Source organism: Microtus pennsylvanicus, chromosome 13, assembly GCF_037038515.1.
Source record: "Microtus pennsylvanicus isolate mMicPen1 chromosome 13, mMicPen1.hap1, whole genome shotgun sequence".
NCBI classification, from domain to species: Eukaryota; Metazoa; Chordata; class Mammalia; order Rodentia; family Cricetidae; genus Microtus; species Microtus pennsylvanicus.
The window spans coordinates 49,136,271-49,149,370 of NC_134591.1; the positions used below are offsets into that span (position 1 = coordinate 49,136,271).

The following is a 13,100-nucleotide window of genomic DNA, read 5'->3' on the forward strand; positions in this document are numbered from 1 at the left end:
AAGTTGGCTACTGAGACAATCCTCCAAAACTAGGCCTATCGTTATGGTCTAGGAACTGCCTGCCCTCTGAAGAAACAGCAGGGCTCTCCAGATCAGCAGGACCTGGAACTTTCTTTCTCTGCCAGCTCTAGAAAAGTCCCAAAGAAAGCATGCTGTCCTACAGCTTTGGCAGTGGTTTGGAAGTAAGGAAAGTGGGTAATTCCCCATTGTGGGCTACAGGACATATTCTGAAATCTCGGCTGTGAACAGGGATGATGGGGGTGGGGAGGGAAATATATTTTTGTGAAAAAGGGAAGATTTTGCTATTTTTGGTAAAAATAAAAGACAAACTAAATCAACCACTGATGAGAAGCTGTGGTCTGGGTACCATCTGGGTCTTGGCGGATTGTTGGAAAGACCTCCAGAATGGGATTAAAGACATTCTATGCTCAGCTCCTGACTATATGGGCATAGTCATGACTTACCCAGTCTCCAATGTGAGGACACCCAGGTTCTCTCGGGGCTCTACATTCTAGACAAGCTAACTTGGGAGCCTTGAGGAGGGTAAGAGAGGAACTTAAGGAACTCTGACGGGAAGATTTTGTTTAGGCACTTGGCACTAGCTATCCCCATTCATATCTGGGAGGTGTGGAGGAACCAATGGCTAAAAGTGCAGTGGGAAATTCAGCCACAACCCCATTCACAAGAGAGGAAGCCTCTCTCAGGACTCAAGATAGGAGAGGTACGGCAGGTTTCACTCCAGATCTTATTCCCCAGAAGACAGCATTCCCTGCCTCTACACCACAAGGCACTCAGACAGGAGTTAAAGCAGGTTGGTTGTAAACAATCAACAAAGGCCAACCTAGAGCTCCTTCTACACCTGTAAAGGAGCCAGTAGGAACCTGGGAGGTGGATGCCTGTGCTCTAGCCCCAGCCAGCCCCGAAGGTCTCATGGCAAGTACCTTCCCTCTCTAAACCACTTCTTATCTACTTTATGGTCAGAAGTGGTGAGCTAGCAAGATGGCTCAGTGGATGAAGGCATCTCCTGCCCAATAATGCAAGCTTCATGGCCTGAGTTCAGTTCTCAGGACCCACGTAAAGGTGAAAGGAGAGACACCACTCTGGCGTGCATAGCCACACACATGCATCACACACACAGTAGTAACTTGATTTTTATTGTTTTGAGACAGGTCTCATCATGTAGTGCTGGTTAGCCTGAACTCACTCTGTAGACTAGGCTGGCCTTAAACTCCTAGGGATCCACCTTTCTCTGTCTCCTGGGTGTTGTGATTAAAGTGTGCACCACCACACCTGGTATAAATGAACTTTAAAAAAAAAAGTGGGAGTGAAAGTAAATGATCCCTAAGCTCCCTCATTCTCAGACCGTGAACATAGATGATAGTAACTTAGCTAATACTGACTATGTCTGGTACAGCCTCAGGTGCTTGACACATAATCAAGGCTCTCTTTAACCAGCTGTCTGATCTTCCTCCCAGCCCCCAGAATCTCTCCCCTCTTTTTACTACTGTAGAATCTAGAAGGTTCTCCATTTTGATGCTCCTTCTAGTGCCCAAAGCCCAGCTTTCTAAAAAAGTGGTGTTTTCAAACCTATTGGGCAGTCCAACTGTTAGCAAGTTCATGTACATTATGGAAGTAAGAGTTAGATTTATCTCAAAATCAAGATGCCTGGAAATATATTAGGAAGTGTGTGTGTGTGTGTGTGTGTGTGTGTGTGTGTGTGTGTAGACTTGTTTTGAGAGAGTGAGAGGGATGGTTAGTGGAGAAAGAGAGGAAGAGCTTTGACTTCTTTAACAACAGAAAAGAGTCTCTCTCACCCAAGCAGGCAGAACCTAGCAGAAGCAGCTTACCTAGGAGACCAGGTTGGGCTTCGATGTCCATTGCTCAGGATCTACATCAACCTTTGTGGCAGGGAGCAGGGAAGAAGCTTCTCTCTCCACCCTGCGGCAGAACATCCCCCACTGAGTAAACACTACTGCATAACCTGGGCTTTCATGAACACTGCTTCTATGTTCCCTGCTGCCCCTGTGGAGCTGTGGAATGGAGTAGCATGGGCCCAAAGAAGGTCTGGGTTCTGCATTGTTTGCCCTCCTTCCGGGCAGCCCCTCAGAGCTTTTATCCAATGTAAATTAACCATGGTTGTCATGTATGTGGGAGAGTAGTGACTTTGAGAATCTGGATCACAATCTATGCCTGAGCAACTCAGGACTAGTTGGCTATTGAGAATTGGGGAATAGGCTAGAAAGGCCTGTGAAGACATGAAGCTTGGCGGGCCTGGAAGGTTGGAAGAGGTTGGGATATACAGCCTTTGGGTAGGACTCAAATTCTGGGAGGGACAAAATTCAAAAGCTTGGGGGAAAGACTCTCCTTCCCAATCTTCATCTAGATTGGAAATCTAGCAAAGTCTTGAAAACTCCCAGTTCCTTCCATCATAGTGGAACACAGAAGGGAGCCCATGTTTTCAAGGTGACTGATGGGAAAGCCGAGCAGCTCTTTAAGCACCTTGCTCACCAGACGCTCACAACAATACTGAATGGGATAGGGATGTTTACTTCCGCCACACAAAGACTGCTTTAGAACCTGAACTGAAGCCAAACAGCGCTCTTCCTCTCTCAGGCACCTGCAGCCTGTGGAAGTGAGACAGGGAAGCTGGCTGAGGGATTAATCTAGTGTACACACACACACACACACACACACACACACACACACACGCACGCACGCGCACACACCCGCACAGCTGGTTGAGGTGTTAATCTAATTACCATATACACACAGCTGGTTGAGGTATTAATCTAATTAGTATATGCACACATACACACAGCTGGTTGAGGTATTAATCTAATTAGTGTATGCGCGCGCACACACAGCTGGTTGAGGTATTAATCTAATTAGTGTATGCACACACACACAGCTGGTCGAGGTATTAATCTAATTTTAGCACATACACAGTAAAATAAGAGTTTGTTTTAGCTGGTGTAGTTGTGCACGCCTTCAATCTCAGCACTCCGAGAGGCAGAGGCAGAAGCAAGTGGATGTCTGAGTTCGAGGCCAGCGAGGTCTAGGACAGCCAGGGCTACATAGTGAAACCGTCTCGAAAACAAACGTTTTTAATTATTGGAAGTAATGTTTTGGTCATACTCTCATGAAATTCTGTATACACAGACCTTTACAGAAACTTTATAGTCGAGCCCGGTGGTGTGCGAGTCTGTAATCACACAACTCTGGAGACGATGAGTCAAGAGAAAAAACGAGTTTGAAGCCAGCCTGGGGTATACAGCCTTGGCTTTGTCTCAAAATGAAACTTTAAAACGAAGAAATTTTAACAGAGCTGCCCTCAGGTTAAGAAACGCTTTCGTCCTGGCTAGCAGAAATAACTATTTGCACCTGCGGGATCCTCCTCTCTGTTTGAAAAAGAGTAACGCACGTCAACAACCCGCCACCGCTCGGATTCGCCGCGCCTGCGCGGTGTAATCAACTCGCCTCTGTGACCCTCAGGGCGCATGCGTGACTCCGCCCCTCCCGCCCCTTTCTGCCTGGGCCCTCCCCCCCGAGTCTAACTCCGCCTCTTCCGCGTTCCCGACAGAGACCTGCAGGAGGGGGTGCGCGCCGCCGCTCCCGTGGTGGTCAGCTAAGGTAAAAGCGAGACAGCCAAGAGTCCCTCCGGGCGGGTCGGGGCCGGGGTCTGGAGTGCGGCGGTGCGCCCGGGAGCGGCAGTCAGGGCCTTCTGAGCAGTTCGAGGTCACGACCCGATTTCTCTGCGGAGGGACAGCCGAAGGGGACACCCTTTTAGGACTGTCCTCTGAGCTGCTTCCCTGCCGAGACTGCAGTGTGTAAAATCCCGCTGGCCTTCAGCCTGTGCCTGGGGTTGGGCTTGGATTGTGACAGGTTCGGGACCCGGTTGGGTACCCACGGTCGGAGCTCAGCCTGTAAGGGGTTTGAGCCTCAGACCAAAGATCTGCTCAAGGCTGTGGAAGGGCTCAAGGCTCATACAATCCACTGGCATGAGTACGTTATAAAATGTGTGTACTTCGTTGTGGTAAATTAACTATTTCCAGTTATTTTTGCCATACGGTGTTTAAAGGCTCCTGCCACATTTGTCCAGTATAGAGATGTAGGACCGTGGGTAGGATGCAGGCTCTCTTCTGTAGCTGTAGTACTGTGGAATGAGCGTGGGAGTTTGTGACTTTGGGGTCAGGCGTGCTTTCCCATCTCCTAGCTGCATATCCTAGGACAACTCGTTTTCTCTCTCAGAACCTTTTCTCTATTAAAATGGATATAATAATGTCATTGCGAGGGTTACGTATGATTATATGCAAATTGCCTACATAACTGTTGTGATTTCTAGGAAAGAGTATTTTGGTCTGGCATATTCCAGGGAGGCCCTGGGGGAAAAGCTGATGTAATCTGAGCCTTGGAGCCTCTGTGGGTTTACATGCCGGAATTGACCTTGCAGTGTGAGGAGGGAGCTAAAACTTGTTGACCACAGACAGGCCTTGTGCCAAGCACTAGCTGAGTAGTTGACATACAGTGTCTCCCTGGATCCCCAGCCATCAAACCAAAGAGCTTCAGCCCACTGTCCTTAGCTTCAAGCCTTCTAAAGGGCCCGGGCTTGGAGTGATATGAAGAATAGACACAGGGTCTGGATTCTGGATAGATGTGAGCTAGTTGGGACCTTTGGAGCCCCTTCCCCAATCTGCCCCCACCTCCAAGTGTCTTTTTATAATTGATGACGGTTAGTAGCCGGGCTTTGGCTTGTGTAGGAATGTCGTTGCTCTCCTGCTTCAGCAGATTTGGCAGTCAGAGGGCCTGGCAACAGCCAACCAAACCATGGGAGAGAAGTTCTGAGAACAAGCTGGCAAATTGCAGCACCTGCCTAGCCAGGAAGATCAGGGTCTCCTGTTATGTGACCCATAGTAATTCAGTAATATGGCGCCTTTTGTAGCTTCTCATGGTTGCTCACACCACATCTTACGACATCCTCGGTGAAGCTTCTCACCCCCCTTGTTGGAGTAGACACTCCCATTCCAGCCTCCTGTAGCAGAGACTGAACCTTCCAATCGAATTCTCAGCAAAGAACTCTTGGGATACATTACTCATATGTACCCTGACTACAGTTGGTGGCAAGGAGCCATGACTGTGACTTACCTCCTCTTCATGGCACGGGACTGGCGCATAGTAGGTCTCTGTAGTGCTTGTGGTTAAATGAGTCAGTGACTTTTTAAAAATTTACTTGCTTTGGTCCTTGTTTTACAAGCTGTCAGGTTTAGAAGGAGACCTTGTGTTTTCCTTAATGGCTAAGGAGGGCCCTGGTTTAGATGGATGATGCCCTACTTACAGGCATCAGCGGCACAAAGGGGCAGGAATTCTTCATGAGCCAAGATTCTTCATCGCTGTTATTGATTTCAGGCCCTGGTCTTGCTGTTGTTGAGTTTAGTTACGAAAGAAGTTGTGCTGTGTCCAGGGACCTGTATAGTCTGTGATATAGTTCATGTAGGGAAAGCTCACAGGTGGCGGAGTAATCAATTGTTCTGCCCTTGGCCTTGGTAAACAGTAGTCCCTGCCGTGTGGGACCAGCAGCTACAAATTCACATTTTTCCTTGCCAACAGCCCCAGCATATGGAACAGAAGGTTCTTAGTTGCTCGTGTGTGTGTGTTCTTGAAGGCAGAAGGAACATAGCAATAAACCATCTGACTCTACTACCTTCATCTTATGGATTGGGAAAAACTGGATCAAGACTACACTAGGATTCAGTCAAGGATAGAGGGTTCTGGAAGTGAAATGTCCAGACACTTGTTTGTTGTTGTTTTTTTAATTCTACTCTAGTAGATTAATTAACTAATTCAGGACAGCATCTCGCCATGTATCTCTAACTGGCCTGGAACTCAGTATGTACACAAGCTGGCATGACACTCAGAGAGATCCACCTACCTCTGCCTCCCACATGCTGAAATTAAAACCACTCTCACCACCTCTGACCTTATTTGTATTTTTTAATTATGTACATCTGCACATGAGTGCAGGTGCCCAGGAAGACCAGAAGAGAGTGTTGGATTTCCAGCTGACATTACCGATCATTTTGATCATTTCGATCATTCACTCAGTGTGAATGCTGGGAACTCAGCTCAGGTCCCTTTGCAAGAGCAGCACTTGCCCTTAGCTACTGAGCCATCTTTCTGGTGCTCTAATAAATAAAAGAAAAAAACTTAATTAATTTTAATTCTTTGAGATGGACTCTGTGATGCCTAGGCTGGCCTCTGATTACTAAGCACAAGTGATTACCCTGCCTATGAGACCTCCCAAGTAGCTCTCCATAGTTGATAAAGCTAACACTTATCACGTACTTATTATGGACTGGACTATAGTTTTAAGGATCTTAAACTATTTTATAGACTCAGAAACCAAGGCAGATAGGAATCATTCCCACTGTTTTCTAATCCTATATAGTTCTGGGGTTTGGGTATGGTTGTAGTGGCAGTCACCCAATGGAGTGAGCAGTTCTCTGGAGAGCTTGCTCCTGGAGCCCCCTTACTCTGGGAGTGAAAGCCACCCTCCCAGCAGTGTCTCCCTGAACACTGAAGAGATGTCCTGAGAGGAATCCATGGTGTGCCAGAAGGATGGACAAAGGAATGAAGCAAGTCCGCATGAGTATTAGCAGATCTTAGTTTGAGACTATGAATTACTTTAAAAATTGCCTGTCGGACTGATACTGTAGCTCAGTGATAGATCCATGGCCTAGCGTTCACCAGGCTCCAACTTGGATCCCCAGAAACACAAAAATTGTCTGTTTATTGTCAGACAGTAAAATGCATAGTTTTAGGGAAAATTCAGTCCTGGATCTTTCAATAAGATTCCCAATGTGACACAGAAAGATTCAATTCAGCAGCACATACAGAGCTGTTGCTGTGAATGAGCCTCTAGTATTAAGGAATACATGCCCAAGGATAACAACATTTTTTTTTTGCTCTCCTATAAGTAATTGTCTCCTCGAAGCCTTCTCCTTGTGCATAGTTAGGAAGATGGATCAGTACATAAATAACTGAAATCAGACTGACTTGGGTAAATGAAGTCAGGGATGTAAACCAAGAGGGAGTTTGGGAGGAGGAGAAATCAATCCCTACATGACCAGATTCCTGATGGTGAAAAGTTAAGCTGGAACACGGAGGAAGTTCACTCCAGGAGAAAGGGCAGCTGGAGTTGTGTCTGGAGGCAGAAAGGCGTGGAAGGAGACACACACATGAGGCACAGGCATGCTGAGGAAGATAAGGGGTTCTGCTGATGTGGGGGGAGAAGAAGCTAACGTTCATCCAGTACTAGCCTGCTTGTGGCCTGCAATAAGCCACATAGCCACTCTGTAATTTGCCTAATCCGCACAACCTCTGTAATAGAGGGACACTTATCCCCAGTGTAAAGACGAGAAAGCAGACCTCAGAAAGATTAAAGTAGCTTCACTAAGGGTGGACAAAGCCAGTAACTGGCTGCAAGGTTCAGACGACCTAGGAGGGTTGGGTTCGAAGGCTCCTGTTCATTCCATTATGCTGTAGGGATCTGGATGCCATGATGAGGCCTCTGTTGAGTGTGGCTGTGGGACTGAGGCTAATTGGAACAAAGAAACTTCCAGAATAGGGACATGAGTGAGGAGGCTTCAGCTGTAAAATACCTGAGAGGCCTGGTCTAAGTCTGCTGTGCCGGCTATGCGAGCCTATGGCTGCTCTCACGATGCTCTCAGTCAGTGTATCTTAGAATGAGTTTACAGAGGCTGTGGTGCCCTTGGATTTCAGGTGCAAATCCTGAGGTAAAACTGACGTTATCATAATGCTTCATTTTCTCACCTTTGTGAAATTCAACAGGAATCTGTAATGGAAAGAGCTGGAGCCAGGAGTCTGGCCTTTGGTCCAGGTAGTACTCATCCCTCATTGTGTTTCTCAGCCTCCATCCCTGGGATAAAGGGTCTGGGCTTTTGACAGGTCTCTCCTGCTGATGCCATGTGTTGCTTTGCTCTCCCTGAGACTGTGTAAAGATAAAGCAGAGGGGATGAGCCTGGACTCAGAAAGAAGGGTTTAAACTCCATCCTCTGCTCTCTGGGGGGAAGCAGTAGGTCGGGTACAGGCTTTAAATCGGACTGCCTGGGTTTGAGTCCTGCCTCTGTCACTGGATAGCTATGTGACTTGGACAAGTGATTTAACTCTGCCTAGTTTCAGATTTCTTCTTCTGGAAAATGGGGTACAGATGTTCCCAACCTCATGGGACTGCTTTAAGAACTAAAATGACATTAAGCAGGTCAATGACCAGCAGGTAGTAGTATCAGTAACTAATATTAATAATAATAGTAATTAATAGTTAATATTAATAATAGTAGTTTTAGTAACTGTATTAGTAATTGCCTTAATACCCAGTTTTGTATTAATTTCATAGGAAGTGTGTTTATTAGGGTCATTCTCCCCACTATCTTACTCTGACATTGCTGTTTTCTCTTTTCATTGCCCCATCAAGAAACTTAGAAAGGCAGGTGATTCTATCTCAGGGTTCCAAAGCATGACATCACTTAAAATGCTTGGTGGGACACTGTCAGTTAAAAAGCCAGTGTCTCGATAGACTATCTCACCTGACTCATGTACTCCACACCTCTCTCCATAGTAAACAGAACCAGAGCAGGTGTTCGTTTCCTTTTGCACAGCCTTCAGCAAAGCACCAAGCAAGGCCCCTTCACTTGCCAAAAAGAACAGCAGTATGGTGTCTCTGGATAGTGGTGTCTAACTTAGCTCCTCCCAGCTGAAACCCCTCGAGCCTTAGCTTAAGTGAGTTCTTATTGTTCTGTTTTCCATGAATATGGAAAAGTTCCTTCTGATTATAAAGGGGGGGGGGGATGAGATCAAGATTTTCTCATGAAAACCTTTCTATACTTAAAGCCAGAATCCAGTTAGGCCTCATCTTCGCTTCGCCGGGCTACACCGCTTGGCTGCTTTCACCTCATCCGCAAAACCTATTTTCCATCGCTTGGATCACATTGGTTATGCTTCTTTTCTTTCTCTGAGGTTTTTCCTCTTCCTGGTGGTGATCCAAACTGTGCTCAGTCTGCTAATAAGTCCAACTAGAACACTTTGAGGGGGGAATGCTGCAGAAGTCAGCCACAGCCTTGTGCCAGGTAGAAGGACCCAGAGCTGACCCAGGTTAGTCCACTGTCCCTGGCTCAGCCTGCGGGAGACTGTGATAAGATGTACACTCATGGGAAGTTGGCAGTGACTTGGCCCTGTGGCTGGACTGCAGGTAAAGACTCCTAGAAAAGAGCGGAAGCATGGTGTAGGAAACTGATCTGGGCAGTGCCAGGGAGGCCGAGTCACCCAGCAGAGGCCGTGGCACCTATCAGACATCCAGCAAAGACATGGCAAGCTCAGGTCTGGCTTTGGGGAGTAAGAATGTAAATGCCACAAACCTTAGCCTTTTCTGTATCCTCCAGATGCTCTGTCTTGAAAGCCAAGTGATGGATCCCTTGCTGAAGAAGGAATGTGGCCCAAAGGAATAGGAGGGGTGACTAAACAACCAGGCTCCCTGGGCCCTTAGATCCCCTGTGTGTATCTAAAAGTTCCTCTCTGCTTTTGACCTTTGCTGACACCATCTTCTCTCTTGCTGTCCAGATGTGGCTTCCAGAGCTATGATTGACATAGGGAGGCTGTCTCACAAGGTGGAATCGTGGGAGTTATGGAATGCCTCGTAAATGCCACAAGTTGGATCTGTACACTCTGCTTAATTCTCACAGTGTATGTTATTGCCCCTGTTTTGTAGCTGATGGCAGTGAAGAAGGGTAAGGAGTATGTCCAATGCTGCCTTGCTAGTAGATGTCAGGACCAGGAGCTGAATCTAGAATCGAATGTTTGAAAGCCCATGTGCTTTCTACTTCCTCAGCCCTAGAGTGACTCCTAATGGCTGGGTAAGTCTGTAACAGAATTCTGGATCTTGTTTTTTTGTTTCTTTGTGTTTTTTGATGGTTTATTTTTGTTTTTGTTTTTGTTTTTTTTTTACAATAGACTAGTTGCTGGCAAACCTGGTGTGCCACCTGTTTTTGTAAAGACTGCAGGCTAAGATGCTTTCTTGCAGCTTTAAGTGTTTGGAGATGGAGAATCAAGAGGGGGTAAACGTTTTGTGAGACATGAAATATATGTGAAATTCAAACTGTGGTTTCCATAATTAAAGTTTGGTTGATATATGTCATAATCATTCATTTACATACAATCTGTGGCTGCGCTCTTCTTTACAAAGGCTGAACTGAACAGCTGAGGCAGCAACCGTGTGGCTCACAAAGTGTGAACTATTTACTCTCTGGCCCCTTACAGAAAAATACTTGCTAGCGTCAAGTTAAAGCTCATAGATATTCGAGGCTGACCCTGGAAGGGCAGTGGTGGGAACAGGAAAGCATATCAGCCAAGCTTCCTTGGATTCTGGAAATAGTTTCATTGAGCCTGGGAGATCCCTTTGGGAACCAAAGCACAATAGATAAGACTGTCCAATGTGCTGAAGTCTCTAATCAGCAATGATCAGGATACTTTGTGGATGAAGTAGTTCATTCAGATTCACTGGAGCCCTTTTGTGCCAGATGCTGTATTAAATGCTAGAAATATCTAACTGAAAATATCTACATCTTGCCTTTGAGGAGCTTGTAGCTTTGTGGGAGAGTCATGGTTCATATTTTGTGTTGTAATGGAATGCTGTGAGCTAGATGAGATGCTGGAGAGAATAGAAAAGGAAGTCCAGACTGCTTCTAAAGTTGATAGGATCCACTCGGTAATTTGCTATGAGCTTTGAAAGATAATTGGGAACTCCTTTGCAAAGAACTATAGACAAGGGTGAGGGGAAGACCTGGACCATGAGCCTGTGGAACTTAGATAGGTGGGGGAGAAGTGAGTTAGTGGTTCTGTGACTAGATGACTGGCAGGATGCTGTAACCGGATAGAGCAGAAGAGAAATCGGAAAGAAGGAAGCCATGGGAGGGGCTCGGACACGTCCAACTTGGAAAATGTGATTTGAGGCAGCGTTGAAATGCATCCAGCTTCCAGTTAGAAACCTTAGAAATTTTGGCACGGAAGCCCAGAATTGAGACTTAAGCACATTTTCAGTGCTTTTCCCCAGGGAAAAGGGGAAGTGCACGCGTGTTTCACTGAGAAAAAGTTGAGCAACTTTGACACATGATAACTAAAGCCAGGGGGTTAAAAATAGCACTGGGCCTACAGAAAATGCAGTCGTCACATTGAGAATCAGCAGTGATGGTTTTGGGCACAAAACGATCTCCGTTCTCGCCACCTACTGCTCTCAGGGTCTGCTGTATCTGGCACTGTTAGAGACTTGGGCATGGCTGTTAGGAGCCAGAGCGAGCGCATGAGCCTCTCATAGCAAACAACTGCGAAGTGCCAACTCAAACCCTCTATGTGAGAGTAGGAACCAAGAGAGGGGTCCAGCTCTGTCACCCTGGTGAGTCATGGCTTTTAGTGCCTGGAATCCACACAGGAGCAAATCTGGAATTTCTTTATTCAAACTCCCGACAAACCTTCTAGTGCTTAGCGTAAGTAAGTATTTTCAGTTAGCCATGGGTTTTAAAGCCCGGGGACATCTGTGACTCCTGTGTACACATCCGTTTCCTAGTGGAGCTTCCTAGCAGGAACACTTGGGTGGATCAGTGTCTCCTCTGGTCCTCTTGACGAAGCCCCAGTCTCACACCTCTCTCCTTTGGCTCCTTGAAGATTTCCATGCTGGATGCAATGAAGCAGAGGCAGGTGGCAGACTGAAGGACATTGACTGGGCAGAGGCCAGTGGATAGCTCCCTGTGTCTGGAAGACAGCCACCTTGGGATTCCTCCAGGACTTCAGGAGCCTCACTGCTGAGTCGAAGAACTTTGTGGGTAAGATTGGGTGAGCTGTTCACTTCCTCCCTTTTTCCTAAAGCCACATCATATCGCTTTTTTTGTGTTCATTGGGGATGGGCCATGCCGTTGTGTGTGGAGGTCAGTTCTGCCGTGTGAGTCCTCAGGCGTGGAGACGGGTCCCTTTGTTCACTGAGCCATCCTGCCAGCCCCACTTCCCCTTTCACATTACTTTGAATTGAGCTTCTCGTCTCTGTCCAGAGAAAGGAGTGAGTTCTAGATCATCTAAGCAGTTGATGGTTTTCAATATTTGCTTGGGCAACTTGGCTTAGCTGTCGCAGGTCCCAGTAACTTCCTGTGACAGTTACCTAGTGAACAGGATCACATTTCTTCTGGAGCAAAATGGCAGAGGGACAGAAGGAAAATAGAACAGTAAATGAAACATATTTATTTCCTTTTAGCTATAAAAGGAAATCTACTGCATCGTAACAAGATGAACCAAGTACAGCAGGCATATAAAAAGCGAAATTCTTGTGCCCATGGAGTCTTGTTCTTCCTGAGGAACTGTTGAAAATTCTGCTTGTTTTATATCTCACACATGGCACAGATACTGAGGCTGTGACATGTTCCATGTTTTGCTCAAGTCGGAGGCCTCATCATGAGTGGCAGGTTATCAGTCAAACCTCAGTGACTGATTTGGGGCACATGAGGGTTGAGTAAGATTGTTTTAGCCTGGCCTGTGCTTTTTCATAGTACTCAAGTGCTATGTATCACCTGTCTTCAGCTGAAGCTTCCTGGTGGCTCCGCCATCTTACCCTGCTCCCCACTTCCATAACTGCCCCCCAAGTTCTCCGCTTCTCTGATGACATTGTTGTTCTTATGGTTGTTTTCCATTGAAAAACATATTTTTGTACACCTGCATTGAGGCCCTGCTCTGTGACTGGTTCCATGCTAAGCCATGGGGTTAGGGAAGAATCAAACATTCCCCTCCATTTCAAGGATGGTCATAACTGTTAAGGACGCTGACTCTTCCACTGTCTCCAGTCGTCTGCCTCTGTGGCTGCCTCCCTTGCTCTATAACAAGCTCTCCCTTCCTGCCTGCTGCTCTTGCCCCTAGTGTAGGCTTCCCCACCTCTGTCTGGCCTGGTGCAGCACTGTCCGTCTCTCCTGTCTCTAGGCAGCTGCTGGTTACTGTCTGTCACAGCCAGCTTGAAGGCCACAGTGCTCCTGACTCTCATTGCCCACAACAGAGGC

The 13,100-nt window shown here is 46.8% G+C and overlaps 1 protein-coding gene across 11 annotated transcripts in view; it reads left to right on the forward strand.

The window, feature by feature from the left end:
* Positions 1 to 3,554: 3,554 nt before the first annotated feature.
* The window catches only part of Mknk1 (MAPK interacting serine/threonine kinase 1), a 40,202-nt gene continuing 30,656 nt past the window's right edge, over positions 3,555 to 13,100 (forward strand). For 6 of the 11 annotated variants that reach the window (XM_075945815.1, XM_075945813.1, XM_075945817.1 and 3 more), the window contains exons 1-3: positions 3,555 to 3,630; positions 9,779 to 9,923; positions 11,728 to 11,885. The gene's annotated coding sequence lies outside the window, so the exon portion shown is untranslated. Of the gene's footprint in view, positions 3,631 to 9,778; positions 9,924 to 11,251; positions 11,459 to 11,727; positions 11,896 to 13,100 lie in introns of those variants that run through there. The other 5 variants (XM_075945816.1, XM_075945820.1, XM_075945824.1 and 2 more) reach the window with 3 other exon arrangements.